General features: G+C 41.8%; 1 long non-coding RNA gene across 1 annotated transcript in view; it reads right to left on the bottom strand.

The window, feature by feature from the left end:
* Nucleotides 1-3156: 3156 nt before the first annotated feature.
* The window catches only part of LOC308508458, a 29656-nt gene continuing 20800 nt past the window's right edge, over nt 3157-12012 (bottom strand). Inside the window, exons 2-3 of the long non-coding RNA XR_013995033.1 lie at nt 11658-11841; nt 3157-6948 (exon numbers count right to left, since the gene is read on the bottom strand). This is a non-coding gene — a long non-coding RNA (uncharacterized lncRNA). The remainder of the gene's footprint in view (nt 6949-11657; nt 11842-12012) is intronic.

The raw sequence follows: 12012 nt of genomic DNA, 5'->3' as shown, positions 1-12012 counted from the left end.
TAATTAATTTATTAGTTTCAGGTGTACAAAACAAGGTAATACTTAGACGTTCATCATTTATATCCCTCATACTGTGAACCCCCCTCCCCAGGCCCAGACTTTTAAACATTCTCTTTAGATAAACAGTAAGAAATCAGTGCACGGTCATGGTTTGTGTCTGGTGTTTATGTTGACGTGAGAAATTTAATTCCTGTCTGTTACCGTTTTCTGTTCTGTCTTACACATCACCCTTAATTCCATATGCTATTGAACTAAATACATTTAGATCTTTTTCTAAAGATCTTATTTTTTGATACCCTAATGACAGGGCAACTTTCAAGATTACTAATTATCCCAAAAAGATATCTTAGTAATTGATCGTAAAATTTCTCATCTTGAAAACAAAAAAAGGAAAAGCCAGACCCAGAAGTGGAACAGATGATAGAATCAATAGACAAGGGTGTGAAAACAGCTATTATAAACATTCTCCATGTGTTCAAGAAGGCAGAGGAAAACACAAGTGTATAAGAAAAATAGCAAGTATAAAAATGACCCAAATTGAATTTCTGGAGACAGAAAATACAACATCTGAAATTTCAAGCAACAAAAAACTTGCTTGAAGTCTTTTGTGGATTTAGGTTTGTGCTCTTGAAATGTTCCTGACGGATTTAAAAGGCAACTCCTGAAATTCAAGTTAAGTCTAGTTTACTGACTCTTCTTCCCCCACCCCCGACCCCCTGGGGTAGCTTTGCTTGCGTTGGATCACTGTTGGGGAATGATTAACCTCAGGAACTGACTTAATACTCCTGTTAGTTACTTTAATGTGAGGCACGAAGCCTCAAGGTTTAAGGTAGCCAGGGAGAAAGTGTCCAGTGCATTCAAGTCTGGTCTAAGTCCAGTTTTCTGAGTTTAGTTTTCTCACCTGTAAAATAGGAATGAGAATGGCGTCATGGAGATTCAATGAACATATTGTTAAAACTTTTATAGAGTGTTAGGTTCTTGATTGTAACTTAACTCTTTCCAATATAATTTCATTAATTTCCCAAATATTTTTAAAACAAATTCTGCCAGCCATTGTGTACAGTATTGGGAATTCAGAGGGCAAGCAGTTCCCTCCTCTTGCTGAGCTTTCACTGTCATCGGGGAAACAGTGCAGCAGGATCCGTCCACATAGGAACAAAGGTCACACGACTTCCAGAGGAATTGCTTTTTAAGAAGATTCTTGAAGAACAGGTGGGAATTAGGTGAAGAGTGGGACAGAAGGAATACCATATGCGGAACCTCGAGGTCTGAGCATTGATCCAGGTGACAACTGCGTTCCTTGAAATCAAACTGAGGACTTGGTGCAGGAAGTTTACTGGGGAGCTGATTCCACAAAGCAGAATGAGAACGTGGAGAAACTGCGACCAGTGAAGGACGTTTTGATGAGCCTCTTAGCATTCTGGTCAACTGGACCTCAGTCCCACTGGGTCTCCCCAAGGAATAATTTAGAAGCTGCCTCAGAATTGTCCCCCCAGAGGACAAGAATGCTGGGACTTGGGTCCACAACTCCTTTCACCTGTTGGGTGAAGAAGGTGCTGTTGGGGAGAATGACTCCCGCATTCAGATTTTCTGCATTGTACGTGAGATTTCCTCCAAAGCCCAAGACAGCAAAGCCAAGGGTAGCCACCCCAGGTTTCATGAGGGATGCTGGTAAAGTGCATGAGCACGTTTGGTGAAATCAGGTGGGCCAAGGGCGTGTGATGCATTGCATCCAGTGTCCTCAGGTGTTTGGCCTAGGAGCTAATATTACCTCTCACTATCATTTATTTGGTTTGGCCTGAGGTGAAGTGTTCATGAAAAAAAATCCCCCCCCCCCCACCCAGTGGAAAATGTAACATGTTTTTCTTTTTTTCTTTTTTACCCCCAGCTTTATTGAGAAATAATTGACATATAACATTGTGTAACTTTAACTTATACAACATAAATGATCTGATACATGTATATATTGTACAATGTTAACTGCAATAAGGTTAGTTAACACATGCTTCACATAGTTACAGTGTATGAAAAGTTTGAAATACTCTTTGATTTAAAATGAGGGAGATTTTTATTTTTAAAAAATCAAGATTCTTAACTTCTCTTGAAAAATAAGATTGCAGCAGGGTCTCGCCCCTCCAAGCCACGGTGGTCACTGCATACCACATACACCACATACCGTTACTATAGAGTGGTTCCTTCAGGCTTTGAGTTTGTGAAACCTTAGCATAGCTTATTTGAGGAATGCAGGAGGACTGATGGCTAGAGCCTGTGTGAATGCATAAGAAAGAGGAAAGTGGGAAAAAGAGGGGTGGGGTGAAACGTGAAAACAGGCCTTATTTGGAGCGAGGCCTAGCACAAGTCCAGCTAATAATAAGGAAGTAGTATGTATGTCAATTCCCTAAATTAAGGGATGGATATCTGAGAGTTTGTTATATTCGATTAAACATACTTGTGTATGTTTAATGTTTTCGTAACAAAATTTTCAGAAATGGAGGAGAGGGGAATAAGAGATTTTAAGAATGGAGAGGGAGGAGGGAGTCTTGGGAAAGACGGTGCTCGAGATGCCACTGTAGAAAATTCTAATGTTTGCAAGAAGGCAGGAGTATTTTATACACCACCCTCCAAAATGAGAAACGCAGTGAGAAGTTGTTCTGCACGGAGCATAAGTTCATGGATTTGCAAGTTGCTGACTCTGGGCAACTGGATTTGAGTGACTGATATCCTGGTAAAGCTAAACACAAGAGAACATTCTCCTGTATTCCCTTTTTGTGCCCACACACACGTTTCCACAGATCACACTGGCAGGGTTGGGGCTTCCCTCTTGCTTGGGAAAGGCCACTGCTTCCAGCTGTCCTGGGGGGTTCTAATTTTTTAGGTGAGATGTGATGCTTCTGTCATTTACGTTTTGGGTTGACCCTGTGGAACTTTGGGAGCATAAGAGGGTTGGGATTAATTCTCAAGTCCCAAAGAAGCTACATCAGTAATGAGGCTTCTGAAGAAACTGTCTATACTTAAGGAAGTATGGAGTGAGACCCCTGTTAGTACACCTGAGTTTAAGAATGTGATTAGGGAGAAGAAATCATTGGGCTTTACTTTGATTTTTTTTCAATCTCTTTGTAGAAATAGGAGGTTCAACTTTTGGTTTTTTTTTTTTTTCATTGCTGGCCTTTCTCTGTAAAGGGTATTCATGGCTCATTGTATAAAGCCTTCCAGGTTGTATAATGTGTTACCAGGGTGGGGAGCATGACTGGGCGTAAATCAAGATGAGATGCAGAATAAGAGGTCAGTCCCCTGAGCGTCTGGCTCTAAGGTGTGATTAATGTCCTGTCTGACAAATTTCAGACCTTTGAGCAACATCTAACTTGTTTATCTCACTGGCTCCGGGTCAGTACTTAAGAATAATAATTTAAAAAATTTTAAGTGGCCACATGGTGTGGGAAGCACATTTGTGATACTCTGAGCTCCATCGCTAAAAGCAAGATCACATCTTTAATCTTGGCTATTAAACCAAGTGGTTTAATAAAACTAAATGTAAATAAATATAGGGTGAGGGAAACTTCTAACACTCTGCTCTGCTCCTAACTTCTTTACAAGGATAGAGTTTGTTAACTTGACAGGGTTACATTCTAGGACAGTGACAGCTGAGCCATGGAATCAGCAAAAATTTGATTAGATTCTACTGGTACCCAAATTTCTAGACATCTTCCCTTCCTAATCTGAGGAACCCTGTCTTCAAATTCCATGCCCTCGTTTGCAAAGAAGACCTTGATTTCCCTGATTCTAAGAAAACACTTGAGACCAGTTCAACTCAGCCATCCAGAGTTGATTTCCTGAGATGGGAATTGTAGCAACTTGAAGGGGAAAAGGAGTGATTTCATTTGTAAAGTAATTAAAAAACCAGCTGATTTAAAAAATATATATATTACTCTGTGTGCTTTAAGAAAACAAGTGCCTTAAATTGGCATCAATATCCTCAATTGTTAAATAAGTTTTATTACCATATAGACAAAGTGCAGGTTATTCATGTTTATTGGCCTTTTATTGAGAGTCCCTCCCAATATTATGAGAAAAATCCTCACTACTCAAACTCAGAACCAGGTTTGTTCTGAAGTATCTATGAGCACATAACCTGAGTTGCATTTTTGGTTTTTTGCATGAAAGATGGACTTATCTATACACTTGTTTGAGCCTGGCTGTGTCTCTGGAAATTTCAGCCTATACCGAGGGTGCCAAGAAAATGTACACAAGTGGACACTTTAGTCAACATTGCTCAAGCAGTAGTTGGCCATAATCAGAAGTGTCTGGACACTGACGGTAACCACTTTGAGCACCTCTGATAATTGCAGAAGTCAAATATGACTTGTACTCGTATTTTGTTATCAGTATATATTGAGTATTACAATTTTAGTAGTTTTTCCTTTCTTAAAATGTGTATACATTCTTTTGACACCCTCTGTGTATAAAGAGGGCACCAACACTCATCCATCTTGCTCTCTCCAGATTAGTTTCTGAGAATTTTACTTCTCCAAGATTTACCCTCTGGTCAAGTCTAGTTATAGAGAGACCAGCGTAAACAGTTCATTTGACATCAGGTGTGACTTCGTTGTTTTTTTTTCTTTATCGAAAGATGCATTTGTTGTAGCTACTTATGTATGTTTTCAGAGTGTAGGTGGTAGGGTGGGCACTGGTGACCTGAGTGCCTAATTTCTGAGTGACAGAGTACCTAGTGGCTCTGGCACTAGGTACTTGTATAAAGTGCATAACCACTCGGAGTCCCTTTTTTCACCTTCTTCATAGAGTTATGTGGAATAAATGTGTTCTATATGTGAAGTACTTAGAGCAGGGACTTAGGGCAAGTCAGATGAGCGCATATGAGAACTATCATCGTCGATTCCTGTATTCCATGGCTTGACAGCACCAGGATTTGTAAATTCTGATGATAGATGTCAAATTAGCTTGTCATATCTCTAAGTTTTTCTTTTTCAGCATTCATTTTCTGAACATGCAATTTTGCAAAAAGACAACTGCATTTTTTCAAAATTGACATTTGCTTTTCTTGGCAATAGTGGTATGTGAATGCTGCTGCATCTAAAATATGTAAGATTACCTTTCAGAATTTGAGTTTTATGTAATCTCTTGGATTGCTATACTTAAGTGCTTGATTCTTATCAAGTCTCCCCCCTTTGCCCTTGAAAATATGATGACATATCTGTCAGACCCGAAAACTGAGCAGAACTCTCCACATCTTGACTCTCCACCAGTATCAGCCACACGACTTTCCCTCAGCTTGCCCAGAAATTGAAACTGGGCCAAAATGGAGATGGGGCAGACACTGGGCAACAGCTTGATAACTGTTCTCTGTCACTTCCTCTTTATTATTTCCACCACACCCACGCCATTCTTACCTCTTTAAAAATACTCAGCTGATTAAGGACAGGAAGATAATTTCCTGAGCAATAGTATCAAGGACTGAAGGGTAGTCCTTTAGGTGCATGTTGCCAGTTACTTTTGTTTGAATGAACCTTCCTGCAAGAAGCCAGTCTGCCTTCCGCAAACTAAGCTGAAGTTGCATGGGACCCTGTGCACCCTGCTAGGTAAACACAATATCAGTCTCTGTCTCAGGCTAGCGGTATTGTAGAGAGATGTTTGGAGCCTGGAACTTGAGGAACAGGTCCTTCTACTGCTCTGAGGGCCCTTGGAGGGGCTATGGGTTTGGGAGAAGGGAATGTGTTAGCTCTTGAATTTTGTTTGAGGATTCACTTAGTTTTCTTGCTATCTTCATTGATTCCTTCATTCAACACACATTTATCAAGCCAGGTTCTACTTAATAACAAAAACTCAAAACAGCTTCTTGAAATGAAATGGGGGCGGGGGTAATCACTTGAAAAACTTCTTGCATACATCATTCCATAGGATGTTTTTCATTTCTTATACTCAGTGGCAGTTTTAAACGGCAACACTGGAAAAATTTAAGAAATAAACATGAGAGATCCGCTTCCAACAATAAAAATGGGTCTTGGAGGCCAAGCACTTAAGTTTGTATAACACGTATTACATCAAAATGAATGGAATAAAAGGAATTTGCCAATGTGAGGTGGCTTCAGGTAAGACACTTTTATTATTTTTGGTGTGGAAGGCCCCAGATGGTCAAAAGTCCTCCTTCCCCCCTCCCTCGGTGCCCGAATTGTCCTTGGTCCTCTGTATGGGTTAAGAACTGTGCTGTGAGGGGCAGAAATTTGATCCCTGGGAAGGACCCATTTCTCGGATTGCACACTCAGTGGGGTGTGTTGAAAAGTGCATAAACTGGACCCCTGGTGACAGTTTCAAGTCCCCCCTTTGGCCACTTGCTTGCTTGCTGTGGTCCTGGCGCAGTTCCTCAGCATCTCCCGGTATCAAGAGTCTAGCTCTGTGCCTGATGTATAGGAAGTGCTCACAAACTCCTTGTCTGTCTGTATCTCACCCACCCAAATTACCTAAACCAGAAATCTGGGCAGTGGCCGAGACTTCTTGCAGTCTCTCCCCACCAATTCCAGCCAGGCGCCGAGTCTTGCCAATTTTACCTACTAATTCTGCTTAATCCTGCTGGTCCTCTCCATTCCTGCACTAGGTCAGTTGAGTCCTTCTCACTCTTGGGCGGTTGTAGGAAATAGTTTCCAGCTGCTTTTCAGGCCTGAGGTCCTGCTCCACTAACCCCAACTCCACCAGTCTTTCTAAAGGAAAGCTGACCATATCTCACCCCTGCTTAGAATAGAAGCGTTGGTCCCCATCTTGCCGATAGGATGAAGTCTTGAACATACTAAAAATAGAAGCACTTTGACCGTTCTGTTGTGTTCTAAAGGTTCCCCACGTGTGAACTCACGTAATCCTCGCGACAACTTTACATGATCTTCAGTTTGCAGGTGAGGAAACTAACGCAGAGCGAGGTTAAGGACCTTGGTCGGAGTTAAACTGCAAGTAAACGATGAAGCAGGATATTAAAGTTGTTATGTGTCCTTGCTTAGTCTTAGTTTATTTCTGTCACTTCTCCCTTGTTCTTTATCCTCCGGTGATGCAATCTGCTCGCAGCTCTTATCCCACCCATATCCACTGCCCTCCTCCCCATACTTTTGCTCCTGCTAGTAGCTCTGCCTGGAATGCCTTTCCAGGGTTGGCTTCTTGGCAAATGCCTACCTCTCCTTGCAGACTTGGCCCTGGCATCGCCTCCTTCACAGACAGTCTTCCCATCTGTGTTGCCCTTGTCAGCTCTGTGCACACCTCCAGATATCTGAAGGGCTACTTTGTGTTAGGAATGAGACCGATCTAGAGGTGGCCCTCAGGATCTTACGTTCATTTAGGAAAAAGAGGCAAAAAACCTGGAGCAGAACCTCATGAGCATTCCAGGAAAGGGAAGCAATTGGGACATTTGCCAGGTAAGGAGTCAGCCTAGGGCGTGGGAAAAGCTCTCCCAGAGGTGGTAATGTTGAAACCAAGGACCTGTGCGTGGAAAGAAATTCACAGTGAGAAACTAGGGGCAGGAAAGGTTTGCTAGACAGAAGGAATGGCATTTGCAAGCTCAGCGCCAACACGCGGTGGGTTTGGGGAAATTTTTGAGTGTGTTCATCTATTTACTTGTCTCTCCCACTTGGCTGAGTTCCTTAAGGATGTCAAATCCACTCTGCCTGGCTCAAGGAAGTTGCAGGGGCCATTAGACTAGAACCCAAACACTGGAATCTCTGGGCCTCTACCTCCCTATTTTTTAAATATGAGAGTTATGTGAACAGACTGCTAAAGTCCTTTGGAATTTCTGAGATTCTATGACCCACATAAGGAAAAGAAGGCAACCAGAGGGCATCGTTCTGAGAATTGAGAGTCCTGAGAAGCTTGGCTTATAGACACATCCCTCTAGTGTTTGTTTTGTTTGGCACATGGCATTCTCAAATAAGGCCACATTCACAGGTTAAGACTGGGGGTTAAGACTTGAACATATCTTTTGGGGGGACACAATTCAACCCAAAACAGCTAATAAATGGTGGAGTTACGGTTCTGAGCCACTCCTTATTCATCTGCAGAGTGGAGTGTTCATGCCCCAGGAACCGATAAAAGTGACCCACTGGGAGTGTTAAGAAAATGTTTATTCTTAAATTTTCTCTTTTAAAAATGTATATTTGTTTTTTGATGCACATAGTATATTTACAATAGTCCAGGAATATGTTCTATCACGATAACATACTCGATATTCAGTGGATACTCAAAAATTTTAAATTGATCTAAGTATTAAAAAAAAAAAAAATTAAGGCCCTGTTCCTACTCTGCTCTCTCTCACCCATTTGTAGACTGGTGGTCACTGGTTTATAACTTTCCCTTTTTGACAGTTGCCTCAGCAGAATAACACTCCACTGTGTGAGGTATTCCAGCCTCCCGCCTCTAGCATTTAGTTGAGAAAGGGTTTAATTTGAAAAAAGAACAGCTGCCAGGCCTGGGCCAGGGTGACAGGCAGCTATAACCTTAAGAAGTTGAGGCAATTTGACAAGCATTTGCTCCCTTCAATTTATATCTTTATGTATTTCAGTAACTTGTGTCTAATCGTCAGTTTCCTTTTAAAGCTTCGCACACAGCCAGTGTTTAATTCAGTTTAGGTCTGAAGACACACTGTTAATGGTCCGAACAATTTGATATCAATTGCTGAAGGGAGGGGAGGCATAGACTTGGACTTTTCTGTCATACAGCTTTTCAGCAGAGGAGAGCCACGACAAACCAGTGGCGGGGTCACGATTACCCTTCCATTCCTTGGATTTCAATGCTACAGCTTCTCTTTGATATGTGATACAATCCCAAGGTCCACCCTCTTCCCCGGAAGACTTACACTTCCAGGAATTGTTTTGGGATCCTTCAGAGAGAGAGAGAGAGGCTGATATTCTCACAGGTAAACAAATCTCAAAAAGACTGATAATGTACACTTGAAGGTCCATTTTTATATGGGGGGAAGTCAATGGAAGCAAGGCAAAAATGTATAAATTTGAGAAGATACTCAGATATCCATGAGAAAGCATTGCTCAGAAGAACAAAGGATCGTATAGCATGAAATGAGTCATGTCCTTTTCCAAGAGAGTTAAACAGTAAGGGTATTTTTGTTAGTTGATGGTTGAACTCTTAGAACATTTGACATAAGGGTGCATTGATTGTGGAGGGGCTGATCCCCGACTCATGGATTATTTGAGCTCCTGTGTGGGCCTAAGTATATTTTTGTCATAATTTATTCCACCTGTGTCTGTCAATTCCTTCCCACTTGCCTCCTCTCGTGATGGTCTGGCTCATGTTTCTTCATAAAGCTCTCAGCCAGTTATTAATAACACCCCAGCGACTCTCCTGATCCACCTAGGAGCATATGGTGTTTTTCACAGAAGAGGGAGATCATCTCCTTGATTTTGGGCTTTGCCTATTGAACTCCTGAACAGTAAGTTTTGGCTTTTAAAAATCATGGCACTTTCAAATGTTGATATAGGAAGAAAGTGTAGCGTGCCACTTGTTTGCTTCTAGTACAGGGAGAATCAGTAAGTTAAATCTTAGACTCATAAAGCCTATTCTCCCCCTCTCCCCGCTCCCCACACGCTGCATTTCAACATCTCCAATTTTTATAAGGCTGATGATAAGATAGATTAATGAATGAGAATTCTATGTTTTCCATTTCCTTCTGGCTAAATAAAGACAGGAAGAGAAGAAAGGATTTAATAATGTCAAAATTACTTGACCAAGACTTGTTTCCTCTCCAAATAGAGGATTTCGTGATTTCAAAGAAAAATTTCACATATGGACAGTATCTCCAGGGGAGTGTTGGACAGGAGACTTGGGCGTTTCTATTAGTGCATGTCTGAGATTTAGATCAGAGAGGGCACCCGTCTGGTTCGGCAGATTCATTGCCTTCTTGTTATTTTAGGCCAAGGCTTTGTCTTTGCAGCCTTTTTGTAATGGTTCCTTCTGCGAGTCTTGCAAAGTCAGTTACTGTGTTTTCTTTCTGGAAAGGAGGACCCTGACACCCAGAAAGGCCAATGCCCAGCTTGGTCCTCGTGAACTGAGATGAAATCTGACACTCCAGTCCTTCTTTAGGACTTTGAACTGATTTGGCTTTCTACTTTGGTTACGGATGTTCCATTCCCTTGAACATACGCATCAGGCTTCTAGATAACATGCATAAGGGAGGCGTTGCAGTGAATTGGAAGGAGGCTGGTATTGAGCCCTGGCTTGAGCCACTAGCAAGTTGTGTGACCTTATGCAAGTACTCAACCTCTCTGAGCCTCAGTCCCCTTGTTTGTGAAATGAGGGTCGTCACCCGTTTTACAGGGTGGTGGGGTTTACTCATAATGTATATAAATGGCCAACTACGGTAACATTATTTCAGAAGTCCCTCATTTGAATTTTTCCTGAATTTTCTTAATCGTCTCTCATTTGTTTCAAATTCAAACCTAGAGCCTCCAGTGTGGTCTTGGATGAGAAACATTAATCTAAATTGTAGAGACAATAATTGGCTTTTATTGCTTTTAATACCTTCATCTTTAGGATGGTGTAGGCTGTGTGAATGCTGAGGATGGGAGCATTGCAGGATAGTTTATGGTTTGCAGTTCAGGACATTAGACTACAGCTGAGATCAACGATGGTGGGAATCTTGTAAAAACAATTTCAAAGCATAAGCTATTGTTTTGATAAACTTCCCTGCTCTGCTATAATCAGCATGCTAAAATTTTTCTTTTGGTTACATGCTTCTGTGGTTCCAAAGGACTAGTTCATCACCTTGCTGGATTTGATTCAGTGTCTGGATGACTTAGAAAGGAGGGTTGTCTGACAGCAGACCTGCTTCCCAAAGTGTCACCCTGTAACTCAGAGATAGGGTGAGATTTTTGTTTTCCTCTACAAGCTTTCATTCTGTAAACATGTATTTAATTCCTATTGTATGCAAGACACAGTCCAACTTAGCAAGGAATCGATAAGCTCTAAATATAGAAGATAGAAGTCATCTCATGATACCACTTAGAAGGGGCTTGTCCCTTGATATATAAGAAGTGCAGACAGGGTACTGTTGGCATCCCACAGGGCCTTCACAACCAAAGCTTATTTACCAGAAATGGGCATCATTGGTCAGACTTCCCCTTGGAAGGCTATCCATTCTTGGAAAATGATTCATTGATTTTCAGGGTTCCTCCTTGGATTCACCTTCTAAGTAGAGAGCTTGTGGGGCATAGAAGAACAGCACCTCAGTCACAGTTCATCCCCCCCCCCCACATTTGTGTGTGTGTGTGTGTGTGTGTGTGTGTGTGTGGCACCTATTTTGTTCCAAGCCCTGTGCTAAATGCTGGGAATAGAATTCTGCCTTAAAAGAGGTCATAGACTTTCATTTAATTTAAAATTGTGTTCTTCAGCCTGTCTACTTTCTCAGCTAAACTTGACTCCAAATAGCATTTAGCTGGTGTCGGATATCAAAACCTCAATGGATAAAATATCACCACCAGTGAGTTAATGCAGAAGAGAGTATATTGCAGGGCGAGAAGTTAGTTTAAAAGGTTTTGCCAAAGGCTTTTGAGAACTCGAGCAGGTCCAGAGATTCTCTATTCTCTTCCACTCACCAACCCCAAACTTGGGGTGACAATTGTTTGGATATATGAGTTCTGCAGATGTAAAACACAAACCTAAAAAACACCTTCAGTTCCAGTTCTGCTTCCTCATATCATGGAAGGACGATCGTTTGGATGGCATCGCTGTGTTGGGGCTTCCTGTTGAAACCTGGCAGGACTGGTGCCCGGTCAGGGCTCTGGGCAGTCCCTCTGGCCTTGTAAGCACTTCAGCTGTGATTCATGGAGAGGGTTGGGGAACCTGGCAGGGAGAAGGTTGAAAACATTTTGATTATTTTGGTACCAGAATATTTCTTAATGTTAAGTGCCCATAACTGAGTAATTTATGTTTTGTTAGGGATTATGTCCAATCTCCTATTTGGGGCAGGAATGTGATAGTGGGTAGTCTCAGCCTTCATGGGTCTTGGTAGTG

The sequence above is a fragment of the Rhinolophus hipposideros genome (genome assembly GCF_964194185.1).
Source record: "Rhinolophus hipposideros genome assembly, chromosome: 15".
Classification (NCBI taxonomy): Eukaryota; Metazoa; Chordata; class Mammalia; order Chiroptera; family Rhinolophidae; genus Rhinolophus; species Rhinolophus hipposideros.
This window is presented reverse-complemented; position numbering and strand designations above follow the sequence as displayed.